We start from the raw sequence: 10421 nt of genomic DNA on the forward strand, positions 1-10421 counted from the left end.
ATTAGCTCATGCAGCAGAATTTTCACAAACACAAAGAACAAATAACTCGAATATCGCCAATCCTCTGGAGTAGGGTTACCATATTCTAAAATATCAAAATGCTCACAACCCATCGCCTGACTAACTCGTTCAGGACACAAAACATCTAACAAAAATAAATACATTTCTAAGAAATATTTACCTTTGTAAGCTTTTCATTAATTAGATATGATGAGTATGCTTATTAGAACACACAAAAATATGAGATTTCAAGTGTTATCATAAGTCTTATGAAAAGAGCAGGCCTACATGAAAAGAAATAGCTTATCACACTACTGTACATACATTACTTTGCAGTCCATGCAAACTTTTTACTAGACCTAATTTTCTTCAGCAGTTCTTTATTTCGACACAAATAGTCGAACATATTTTTACGTAAAATGTCTGTAATTAAATTTAACTAAAGCAAGTCCTTTCACAGATTCTATGGTAAGTATATTTCTTACCTGGGTCCTCTGAATTTGTATTAATGAAAAGAGCCTTTCACCACTGGCATTGTGACAACACTGGCAGATATTTTCATTATCAAAATGCGGATATCTCCGCATAAATGCTGACGTATGGTAACCCTACTCTGGAGAGACCAGATACAGTTGATAACACACAATATACTAGATTATATTAGATGCTTGTTTGAGAAATTTCTTTCTGCATTTGATTTTAATTATAAAGACAGAAGAAAAGTAGGTTTAACAATAATAAATAAATCAGTTAACGCCATTTATTCCCTTATAGGGAAGAGGCGAGGCCTTTTATACCCTATGTAGCATTTGGAGACTGAGTGAGCAGTTCAATCTCCACCAGTAGCCAATCACAGATAGCTGGCCCATGTCTATCACCAATTATAGCAGCCACCGATGAAGAGGCTGGCAAACAAGTGCTGCCATCTCTTGGTACCTAACCCTAACAAGATATGTTACTGTCTGAAATAACGTGGGTACTATAGTCGATTTTCTTGAGTTTGTGGGATAAAAAACCCGAGTTTCCGGAGGAAAACTCGCTTGCCCGTGCCAGAGATCGACTAACTCTGGAATCGGTCGAAGAAAGGCTTAGAAAAAGGCTTAGATAGACTTAAGTTCAATACTAGTCGGCTACTAGTATTGAACTTAAGTCTATCTTTGGGTGGCGTAGAGCATAGGATGCAAATGCTACCTCCATTGAGCTATACAAGCCTTGATTATAAAAGCATAGTAAATAACCTTTTAATAAAAACTATATAAAAATTGGTAAGCTACAACAGATTCTCAAAATATCTGGGTGTCACTTTGGATAAAACTATATCTTTTAAACCACATCTCATTAACACAGCATCCAAGCTAAAAACAAGAAACTGCAAAAACCATGCGGAACAACTTGGGTGCCTCAGCAACAACGCTTTGCTTCACTGCTCTTGGTCTCGTTTACTCTGCAGCTAAATACTGCTCACCCGTATAACTGAACTGCGCTTATGTGTATTTGGTTGATGCTCAGCTTATCACCACTCTGTGCCTTATTTCTGAAACTGTGAAATCAACTCCAACCTACTGGCTCCCAGTGCTGAGTAACATCCCACCTTTGCACATCCGCAGATCCAACTTTCTTCTACATGAATACAGCAAAATCATGGAAATCCAAAATCTTCCAATCCACAAACACATCCTACCCTTAAAAATAAACAGGTTAAAGTCAAGGCGTCTTCCAATCTTAACAGAATCGCGAAAAATCTCGCAGAAACAAGTTTCAACATGAAGGAGAAATGGAAAGATGAGAAATTTCTTTCAAATTTGGAAAGAGTCCTGGTTTAACACTTCAACAGGGGATTCCATGAATTAGTGGACCCAACAGAGATACCTTCGGGTTTTGACCTACCTCGGAAAACTTGGTTTACCCTTAATCGAATCCGCACCAATCATGGCAGATGTGCAGCCCACCTTTACAAATGGGGCATGATTGCCTCACCCAGGTGCGACTGTGGATCACCCCGCCAGAGAATTAATCATATTACAGTAGAATGTGCCCAACGTGCATACAATGGAATCCTGTCAGACTTCATTCATACTACACCAAGTGCAGTTGACTGGATAATCAACCTAGACATACAGTTGTAGCCTATTCTTGAGTCTCGTTTTTTGACTGTATAATGTCTTATTATTGTACATATGTCTATTATTATGTTCATATATATATTAAGGATTAATGTGATGTAACTTTTCATGTGTGAGCCGTACGCTAAATAAATAAATAAAATAATGAATTTAAAAATCCGTATCACCTAATAAAGAATAAATCATTTTGCATGCTATTTGGTTTAGTCTCTAAGCATTTTTGTCCAGTTATACAATGGGTACAATGCCTAACAAACATCTCTCTTTGGAGTCTCGGATTGAGAGTACATTTGTTTTTGGTCGTACCAGAATTCTAATTCTTTTATTATAATTTTTCTAAAGAACTAGGTTTCATATCGCTCCTGGTTGGGGATACAATGTAGCTCCATTACCTAATTAGCTTTGCTATTTTTTATTATCGTTTCTATGCATCATTTTTTCAAAAGAATTCTGGATTTAAAATTCAAATAGTTCATAAAAATATATAGTTTTTCTCGATTCAAAGAGTTCTGTGCGCATACATGGCTATCTAGTATCAAAAAATTGCAAGTATGAAATTTTAAACATGCTCCGGCAGTAGAAGAGTCATAGTTAACTGTGTTCTATCAAACAAAGTAGGCAAGAAAAATGGCAGTTAATCTAATGATGAGAGTTTCGTTGGAGTTAAGGAAGGTTCCATTTGACTGGAGAGGAATAATTGTTACTTCGATCGATAAGGGAACACCAAAATATGGTATGAGAAAACTAAAGCCTGTAAGTTTAATGTCTGATATGAATAAAATAATGTAATCTGCTGTTAAGGATACCCTGCAGCGAGGTTTAGTTGCCAGGAATGTTATGAGCGAATTACTGCTCAGTTTTGTTAAGGATAAGTCCTGTTTATTACAGAAAGGAATTAGGATGGAAAGTTTCAACATCATGCATTGGTTTTGAGTATAGTATTCAATGTTGACAGGATTCGAATTATTTAAAAAGTGGGGAAAGAAGAAATACGATATTAAGGACCAAAGTAGTTAGAAGAATAGTGAAGGATAAAAAAAGTTTTTTTTTTTTATACTGAATGGTTACTCCTTCGAATAGGCTTAGGTAATTTGTGAGTTGTCACGGGTTTATCATGAGTTCATTGTTATTCTTAATTTTAGCAATAATATTGATAGTGGAATTAAATGTTAAAGTCTAACTTTTCAGATGAAACCAAAGTGGGAAATAGCCAGAGCCGCCATAACTAGGCAGGTACAACGAATGCACAGGCGCAGGACCCAGGAAGAAGGGGGGCCTGAAATGGAGTATTAAAAAAATAATCAGCATTATGTTGTAATTCCTTTTTAAATATATTTTAATTTTCAAATTTTAAATTTTGTCACCGTGAGGTGTCCTTTTCCGTATCGTTTTTGGTTAAAGTTAAAAATTAACCGATTTGTTTCTATCATATTTTTTTTTAATTTTTTTACGATGAAAAAGAGGGGCAAAAATAAAATCTTTCATAGGGTGGACCCATGAAAAGTTAGTTACTATACTAACAGTAGCTATTGCTTCAAGCAGCACAAAATTAAGATACTTCTTCTTATTATTCTTTGAGTGCCATCTCCTATCTGAGGTTGGCAACCACCTTGGCAAATTTTAAGCAATATTCAGTCACTTGAACAGTCCATCAGAGCTCATGACAGTCCACTGTCTGATGTCTGCCAGCCAAAATTTTCTTCGTCTTCCTTGTCCTCTTCTTCCATTTACCTTCCTTTTTATAATCAATCGAAGTATCATATATTTTTCATTACAAACTAGATGACCAAGATATACAGTATTCTTCTTTTTATGGTTAACGTGATTTCCCCATTTGTTTCAGTATTTCTTCATTGTACGTTTATGCTGTCCATGTGATATTTAACATTCGTCTGCATAACCACATCTCAGAGGTTCCAGTTTTTTTTTTTTTTTTTATCGATGACGTCTATAAGGTCAAAGTTTCTGCGCTATACACTAGTACAGCCCATGCACAGCAATTAACCATACATACTCTAAGCTCTAAATATGGTTACACAGTGTTGATTTTATCAGGCTAAAATTTTTTATCCCCATTTGAATTCTTTTATTTCCATTTCTGGATTGCATTCTTCGTTTCACCAGCATCCGAGATATTAAAAATTTTCACTCTTTCTATTTGTTTTCCGTTTAAAGAAAGTGCTGAATTAAGAATTGGTTTCTTGCTTATGACCATGAATATCGTTCTGGTGACATTTATTCTTAATCCCATTTTTTCACTCTCTTCGTTCACTAGTTTCATAAGATTTTGAAGGTCCTGAATATTCTCACCCAGGAGAGCTGTGTCATCAGCATACAGCAAAGGTTGGTCGATTGCTACTAATGGCTCACAAAAAGTTAAGCAAGTTTGAGCGCGGTTAGTAGTTGGAAGGATCAATCGTTCGATGCTGTTGGCACACTTTCCCTCGATGAGTCTTTGGACTCCCTGGAGGTGTTACATAATAATAATAATAATAATAATAATAATAATATCAGACGTTATTGATGATATTTCACGATTTATATTATTCCCTTCCTCTCTTCTATTTAAGATTTTTTGAAATATAGCTTCTGAGTATATGTTAAAAAGGAGAGGCGACAGGACATTCATCCTTTCCTTATGCCTCGTTTGAGGTTAATGGAGTCTGTAATAATGTCATCAACTTCAACTGCCTTTTGGTTCCAATATAAGTTTTCGATGACTTCATGTCTTTACCATCTAATCCAATTATTTTTAATAATTCAACCATTTTAGTATATTGTACTTTGTCAAATGCTTTCTCGAAGTCGATGAAGCAAATGAATATCTTTTTGTTTTGCTCACTACATATTTCGAATAAGATTTGAGAACAGAAAAGAGCTTCTCTCGTTCCCAAACCACTTCTAAAGCCTATCAGGTATCACTGATGGTGTCTTCACATTTTCTGTATATTCGTTTTTGAACCATTTTCAGAAATATTTTGAAAACATGACTAGACTTTAATTAACAGAAATGAATATTAATCATCTAAAAAATATAAAATCCTTCATCTGATAACAAAAAATTTAAAAGGATCTGAGATATAAAAGGATATGTGATTTCTATGAAGCTGTTATGTAAAAGAACAAATTGAACTGGAAGGATATTTTTATATTTTACCAAGAAATTGCTCATTAAACTAAGAAAGAATTGCTCGAGATTAGTCTACATATTTTGTAAAATTAATGTAGACAGTTAATTTTGTAAAATTATATTATAGTAGCAGCTACTTTAAACAAATTTAAGGAGAACTAGATAAGTATTTGAAATTTATTATATCATGTACCAGGTGTTGTGGTCAGTTACGATAGTTTTCATTAAAAGATTATTTACTACACTTTTATAATCAACGCCTGTATAGCTCAGTGGAAGTAGTGTTTGCATCCTATGCAGTATGACACCCGAAGATAGACTTAAGTTCAAGACTAGTCGCCGACTGCAGGAACGTTTTCTAAGCCTTTCTTCGACCGGCTCCCGAGTTAGTCGATCTCTGGGCAAGTGAGTTTTTACTCCCGGAACCTCGGGTTTTTCGAACCGTAAACCCAAGAAAATCGACCATAGAACCCTCATTATTTCAGACAGTAACACATTATGTTAGGATTAGGTACCAAGAGATGGCAGCACTTGTTTGCTCGTCTCTTCATCGGTGGCCATCTATAATTATAAGCCATGGGCCTGCTGCCAGTGGAGATTGAACTGCCGACTCAGTCTCCAAAAAAAGCTAGATAGGGTTGAAAGGCATCGTCTACTCCCTTTTAAGGGAATAAAAGGCGTTAGCTAACTATTATGATTATTATTAAGATTATCAAGTTTTTTTTCTCAGAAGAAAAAACTTTGCTGAAATGATATTGCTGTTAGCAATCGGAAATTTCCGTGGTGTGCAACAGCCCATCACAAAGAACACCAAGTTACCATTATTTGCTCATTGCTTTTTGTACTTCTCTTTCGACTCATTCACTGAATCAAGAACTCATAACCGCATCTAGCAATCTTTCAACTCATACCGTAGTCTCCAAGAAAAATATATAATCTTCACATCTCTGCTAATTACACTTTTGTTCAGCTTCCAACGGTTTCGCCTTATCTTTCCTTCCTGTCATCTGTCTGAAAATTATGTGGACTTCAGTTCTATAGAAAATTTATATCAACTTATAATTTTGTCATCATGTCCCTTCTCATTTATCTATAAATCTGCTTTTTAAACCTTGAATCTATCTTGATAGGAACATTTTAAAGACTTGAGACTGTCTTAGTTATTGCCCATAAATCCCCTCCATCACTTCCTCATCACAAGAAATCAGGACAAGTTATTTTTCTTCGAGGTTTTTTCTGTTCCATACGTTCTCTTAGCCTCTTTTAAATTCCTTGCATCAAATTTAACTTCAACATTTGCTAGGGAAATTCCTCTGTTATTGTCATCAAATTCACATTATTAAGCTTTATTTCCCTTTCTATGAGAATTCTACTTCCAATGTTAAGAATTCAAACAATGAGAGCAGAACTTGTTGACCGTCTGAATTATGGTCAGTTTTCTGAATTATGCAATTCAGCTGATGTAAAATTTTCATATCTCTATATATTTGAGCATTTCTGGTCGATTATCATCTGCTCCAGCTTCATTCACAATTCAGATTTTGATGTCTTTTTTAACACAAGTAGTGATATGAATGCACTTCAATATTTTATGCCACCGCTCTGTCACCTTGCCTTTCGTATAGCAACTGACAAGGTAATTCTTATTGGCATCTTTATGTCAGGTTTTTCCTGATCCTTTACATCCTTTACATTATATTTTCCCCTCTATTTTTAACGATAATATACTCTAGAATATTTTACCATTGTCCTGGTATTTATCTTCAATCATCTTACCAAATTCTTCCCATTAATTTTCACATTGCTTTGCTTTCTTTCATTTTTCTGTATTTTCCGAATTGACTTCCTTTCTGACTTAAATGTTTAAAGTTTAAATTTTTAGTTTCAGATTCTCCGAATTGACTTACTTTCTGACTTACTATGAGAATTTGCTATGCTTTCTTCTCTTTCCAAGAATTGCTCTTTAACTCCCTAATTCCACCATGAAGCTTCTTTAAATGCCATGCTTCCATGGCACATTGAGCAATGTCTCCATGGGTCGTCAAAATGCTTTCTTTAGATTTTACCCACATTTTCTCCAAGGCCGTTCTTGATTTCAAACAACGTAATTTTACTTGAATAATATTTCGGGCGGTCTACCTTTAATCGTGAATGTTGATCGAATTTGATTATTTTTTAAAATTTTTAAAACGAAATTCATTTTAATCCTTCTCAAAAGTAAATGGGGATCACTACCTATTTCAAATACCTTGTAATGTATGATAGATACACATTAGTATATTATGTCAGTTATGCGTTTTCTACCTCATTCCTCTTTTGCAGGATGAAAAGCTAAGCAAATCATCTAATACTTTTTTATTCCCAAATTGAGCAAGCAGCATTCACTCCGTTAGTCCTAACTGTTGAAGATCATTGGGCAGCTGAACTCTAACATTCTGGACTCCATCATATGTAGAGAGTATTTTACCTTGGGTATAATAAATGTTAAAAATACCATGCAATTTTAAACCTGGTTTTACTCCATTTCCCAAGTAAGCAAACAGACAAAGAAGTCAAGTTTGCGCCTGCAAGTGATGCAAGTCTAGCTGATCCTACAGGTAGTGCAAGACCAATGCAACTCGTGGTAAAGGTGGGGCAAGCTCCGATCACTACTCTTAATATTTACCCTTAATGCCAAAACACATCTCCAAGAAGGGGATGTATGATGTTTTGTATTAAAGGCAAGGGGCCACTACCCAGACCGGTTTCGACCTTTATTGAGGTCTCATCAGTGGGAGCCAGGCTAGAAATACCAAGATAAGTAAGTAACATTACTGGCTTAACGGGTGAAGCAAAAGCTTTTCATATTCCCGGCTATCTTAACAGAGACTGTGAGTGGAAAGAGTTTATGTGCTATATTGCTCGCCCTGATTGGGCTAGGAGATTAATCCTCAGTGAGGGGGTTTAGGATGGCTTTAGGTCTTTTGTGCTTAGAATAGTCCGTTGCATCATAGTCAGCGGCCAGTTGGATCAGTCTGTTAGTATGCACACTTGCCTTTGAAAAGAATTTGGTTACTATAGTCCGCATGAAGGTGTAAATATAGGGGACCTCCGTGTCGCGGTGCAGTTGGACAGTTCGGATGAACCATGGAGCGCCCAGGATCATTCTAAGACACTTGTTCTGAATGCGTTGTAATTTAATGATATTTGAGTTTGAAGTATGGCTCCAGGCCAGTGAGGCATAAGTGAGTATTGGACGAACCATCAGTTTGTATATGAGAAGTTTGATTCTGGTGCTCAGTTTGCTGTTTCTGTTTATTAGCGGATAGAGCTGGGCTATGGTTTTGGATGTGTTTGCACAGAGAGTCTTGATATGGGAGTTGAAAGTCAGTTTACTGTCCATTACTACACCAAGGTACTTGATCTCTGTTTTCCACTGAATTTTTGTGTTAAAGAGGAGAATATCTTCTTTGGGAAGCACTGATCTTCTAGAGAATAAGATGGCTACGCTCTTCTGAGGATTCACCTGGAGACGCCATTTGGCAAAATATTGCTCTATTTGCAGTAGGTTTTCTTGCAGTTTCTTGATGGCTAGGTGAGGCTTTAATGATCTGGCCAATATCGCTGTGTCATCAGCGTAAAGAGCTTTAATTGAAGATAATGGGTTGTGTGGTATATCATGCAGGTATAAGGAGAATAGGATTGGTGCTAGTAAGGACCCTTGTGGAACTCCAGCCAAGATGTGTTTCTGTGAGGACACCACTCCACTTAGTCTCACTTGCATGCGCCTATCGCAGAGGTACGTCTTTAAGAGTTGAATGATTCCGATTGGGATACCGGATGATATAAGCTTGTATAGTAAACCGTAATGCCAAACCTTGTCAAATGCACTGGCTAAGTCTAGGAAGACAGCCCCAGTGCATTGGCGCCAGTTAAAACCTGTGATGATATGTTCCACCAATCTGTGTATTTGTTGTGTGGTACTATGCAACTGTCTGAAACCAAACTGCTCCTCAGGCAGGATGTTTAACAGGAGTACAGAATCTTGAAGCCTAGTAAGAATTACCTTTTCAGCAATTTTTCCGAGATTAGAAATGAGACTGATTGGTCTGTAATTCTGTGGCAGAGTGGGATCCTTTCCAGGTTTATGAATTGGAACAACGTATGCCAATTTCCAGTAGGAAGGGAAATACTTGTAGTGAAGTATGGAGTTGATTATGTTTACCAAATGAACAATAACTTTGCGAGGTAGAAGTTTTATAACTTTGTTGGAGATGCCGTCGGGTCCAGGAGCCTTTTTATTTTTGAATTTCTGAATAATAGCATATATTTCAGCAGGTGAGGTGGGTGTGATTAGAGTAGAATGTGTGGGAGCAGACTTGAGTGAATATCTGACATTACAGTGTATCTTGTAGATATGACTAATGTCAAGGTGACTGTATGCAGGTTTGCATTGATTTTCAAGATGATTCGCTATTGCCTCAGCTTTATCAGCATCGGTGTGGATGAGACCTGAATCTGTTTGCAGAGGGGGAAGAGGTTTATTTTTGTTCTTGATCTTTCGGATAAGATTCCATACAGAGTGGCTGTCAGCGGAGATGGAGGTCAGTTTTTCTTCCCAGAGTTGAGTTCTATGAGCTGCGAGTGCATCTCTCACTGCAGAATTTAACCTATTTAAGATCCGTTTATCTTGTGGCGCCCTAGTGTTATGGTATCTTTTTCTAGCCTTATTTTTTTCCCTAATCAGATTCATAGTATCTTCAGGCAGGTGGTTGGACTTGTGGGTGGTTGCAGGGGTAGTAACTGCTGTACAGGCTGCTGTAATCTGTTCTGTTAGATTTTTGACAGCTATGTCAATTTCCTCTTTTGATTTAATGATATGAACAGGTCCAATATATTTCGGGAGCATCTTGGAGAGCCTTTCCCAAGGAATAAATGAGTGAGGGGGTGGGGATGATTTTTCAAGATTTCCTAATTTTAACCTTATTGGATTATGATCTGATGATAAATCATTGATTGTTATTAGATTGTATTGGAGTCTGATGTGCTGCAGTATGGCTATGTCCAATACATCGGCCCTACCATAGGTGTTGTGATGGGTGGGATCAGCTGGGCCTATTACGTGAAGGTTGTTGAAATCAGCATAGTTCTGTAGTATGTGTCCATTTTTGTTAGTGGAGTGGCTATTC

The sequence above is a fragment of the Typopeltis vanoorti genome, chromosome 7, assembly GCF_054136105.1.
Source record: "Typopeltis vanoorti isolate ZY-2024b chromosome 7, IOZ_Tvanoo_1.0, whole genome shotgun sequence".
NCBI classification, from domain to species: Eukaryota; Metazoa; Arthropoda; class Arachnida; order Uropygi; family Thelyphonidae; genus Typopeltis; species Typopeltis vanoorti.